Here is a 3,425-nt window from a genome sequence, read left to right on the forward strand (position 1 = left end):
ATCATAAGTGACAATTTCATTTTTAATAAAACCATCAAATATTCATATCAAACCATCAAAAGTATGTCAATGTGAAAAAATTTATCAGCGTACAATCCAGAATCATAAAAATGTTGAACACAAGTGGAAGCGCTGCGATCCGGTCGGGCCCTTCCCTTTCGAATCAAAAGTACCTAAAACATAAACATAAACAGTAAGAACAAATACTAGTGAGTTCCCTAAATACCACATACCATACATCATACATACATATCATACTAAACCATGCACGAGTCTATTTCACCCATGAGTCCCTTCCGATTATTTGAGTCCCTTTCAACTCCCTGAGTCCTTTCTGACTTGTCGAGTCCCTTTCGACGCTCTAAGTCCCTTCCGACTCCTTCGGTATCTTTCAACCGGTACATGTCTATTTCACCCCTACATCGAAGCATACAATTATACTAGCAAGAGTCACGAAGACAACAAGCACGTACATGTATATCAGGAAGTGTCACAAAGACCAATACTATCCTAAAACATAATCTAGAATGGAGGAATATATGATCCCTTATCTAAAGGATGCGTATCTAATAAGATCAGAGTTGACAGCGGCTTTTGAAAGCTACGATTGCAGATCAGGATCTGAAGTCATACGCAGAATAGTTATTAGACTTATTCAAGTGGGAGACTGTTGGATTAGTGTCTAAGTCCATAACTATTTTGGTATGTACTTGACCCGATGGTGCATGGTCCTTTTAGGTTGCCTTCACCAAAGCAACTTGATAGGATGAATTATGGAGAAAGAAGATTAATTATGATTTATTAATATATTATGAGAATAATTTATTAAAGGAGAAATCATATTGTTTAATTAATATTAGTCAAGAATTAATTGATAATTAATTTTCTGGCTAGAAGAGATTAATTAAACTTAAGGGACTGGAACTGTAATTATAAGATAGTTGCATTTGGGCTATGGATTACCTTGGAATAATAGGTTGGACGAATTCTATGGGGAAACCCATTAGAAATCGTCCAAAGGATATTCTAAAATGGTCCATGGGTTGCTTAGGGCTTAAGTAGTCAAATTAGGGTTTCCTAGTTGAAAACCCTAATAGCCTACATGTATATATAGTACCCTTAAGCCCCAAAAAGGTGGCTAAGAGTTCCACTAGGGTTTCCACACGTTCTGGGCAGCCTCCTCTATTCTTATTCTTCATCCTCTTGCTCTTGGTGTTTGTGAACCATTAGAGGAGTGACACTTGTGACTCTAAGCTTTCTAAAGTCATTACAAGGAGGATTCAAGATTGTTATTGCTACATAACAATCAAGGTAAGATCTAAAAACCCTTTCACATGTTAATATGATTAATTGTATGCTAGATCTAGGGTTTAGAGTCTTGGATGAATTGCATGTACAATAGAGAAGCCTAGATCCAAGCATTAGGGTTTGCATGAGCACACATGATGTTCTTATGGTTAAAACCCATCAGTGGTATCAGAGCCATGATTGGTTTCTATTGTATTGATGCCTAGTATATTCATTCATGTTGTAAGATCGAGTTTTTGGCCATCTGCCTGACAAACTCGTCGAGTTCCAATGTGGACTCATCGAGTAGGGTGAACTCGGCGAGTCCATAAGGGGACTCGGCGAGTTTAGCTGTCAGACAGGTGGATTTTCGGGATTTTTACCTATTTTGACTTCGAATAATTGCCATAATTGTTTAAAATTAATAAAATTCAAATTTTATTGATTCCTTATGATTATCTTTGTCAAAATAAAAGATTTTGGTCATCTAATTAGATAATTGTTACCTTATTTGATAAATGTTAAATTATTTGAATTATTTGATCATTATCTTGCAAGAATTTGAACTAGATCTAATTAGATAACCACAAATTAATTGTTAATTGTCTTATTTGAATTATGTGATCTAGAATATTCTTGATAAAGTTTGGAAAAGTTTCAAATTAACCCCTTTAGGTTTTATAGTTTAAATTTGAACTTAAAAGTTTTTGTTTTGAAATTTAAATAAGTTAAACCCTAATGTTTTGAAATGTTTCAAAACTTGCCCTCAAGTTTTGGAATTTAAAAGTTGATTAATAGTTTAATTTAGAAATATTAAATTCTAAAACCCTAGTATTGTTTTGAAAAGTTCAACTCACACCCTTGTGGTTTTATTAATTAATTAAAGTGTATAATTAAGAGAGATTTAATAAATCCATAAAAGTTTTGGTTTACAATTTAATTAAATTAAAAGTATAATTATTAAATTTGACCACCTAGTATTTTAAAAGTGTAAAATACACCCTATACTATATATAACATTAAAAGTCTAATATATATGTATGAGTAAAAGTCAGTCTTACCGTTAGTAGGCCTCATTCACGAAGCTGGTCTATAAGGGGTGTTTAAGGAAATTGCCTATAAAATGGCGATTGAATGGGTATCCACTCTTACCACCTGTGACAACCCAAGTTGTCCCGTTACATTTCCCCGTTACCGTTAACGGAATATTCCACTGTATAAAAGTTTCGTTAATTAGAGGGCGTAAATTTAATAAACATTCCATTTGTTTACATTTAACATGCCGTTAAGTCGTGATAAAAAGAAATAAAAACACATAACACTCATTTCCGTTTATTTGGAAAATGTTAAGTTTTATTGTTACGACCACTAAATCGGGTGCGACCAAAAGCCCCGTTTAACGGCAGTATCGACTAAAATTCCACTGAGCCCCGACTCGGAACCCTATATAAGGGTGAGTGGAGTCCATTGGAGACTTTTTACACTCTCTCTCTAGACCCGTTTTCGCCCCGAATCCGCAACCAAACGCTTCCAAATTGTAAGTCCGCTTACCCTAGCCTATTCTAAACATATTGATTCGTGTTTATAGCCCAAAAATCGTCCAAGAAGGCATGGAATAAGGAGTTTACGGCCCAAGAACACTCTAGGGCTGTAAACCCCTATTATGGTGCCAAACATGCCTTATAACTCATCCTTAAGCTTAGAAACTATTAGGGGATTTAGCCTAGGAGTGTTTACTCATTTAAAACAATCAATTTAAGGGGTAAAAGAGAGTTTACGGCCCAAGCACAAGCTTAGGCCGTAAACACCTCAAAATCTTGTTAAAAGGCTCCAAAAACACTCCCAAACCACCCTTAGGCTTCACACATAATTTAGGGACTTGGTATTGTGGGTTTAAATCATTTAAACACAAGGAAATATAGGGTAACATGGAGTTTACGGCCCAAGCAAGTGCCTAGGCCGTAAACACCCCTTAGACATGCCTAAATGTCCCAAAAACACCCCTAAAACACTCTTGGACTTAATACATAAATTAGGGGCTTATCCTTTTGGGTTTGTAACATTTAAACTCAAGGATTTAAGGGATTAAAAGGAGTTTATGGCCCAGACACATGTCAAGGCCGTAAACACCCCAAAAC

The sequence above is a fragment of the Lactuca serriola genome, chromosome 9, assembly GCF_051521515.1.
Source record: "Lactuca serriola cultivar US96UC23 chromosome 9, Lser_US96UC23_V15, whole genome shotgun sequence".
Taxonomy (NCBI): domain Eukaryota; kingdom Viridiplantae; phylum Streptophyta; class Magnoliopsida; order Asterales; family Asteraceae; genus Lactuca; species Lactuca serriola.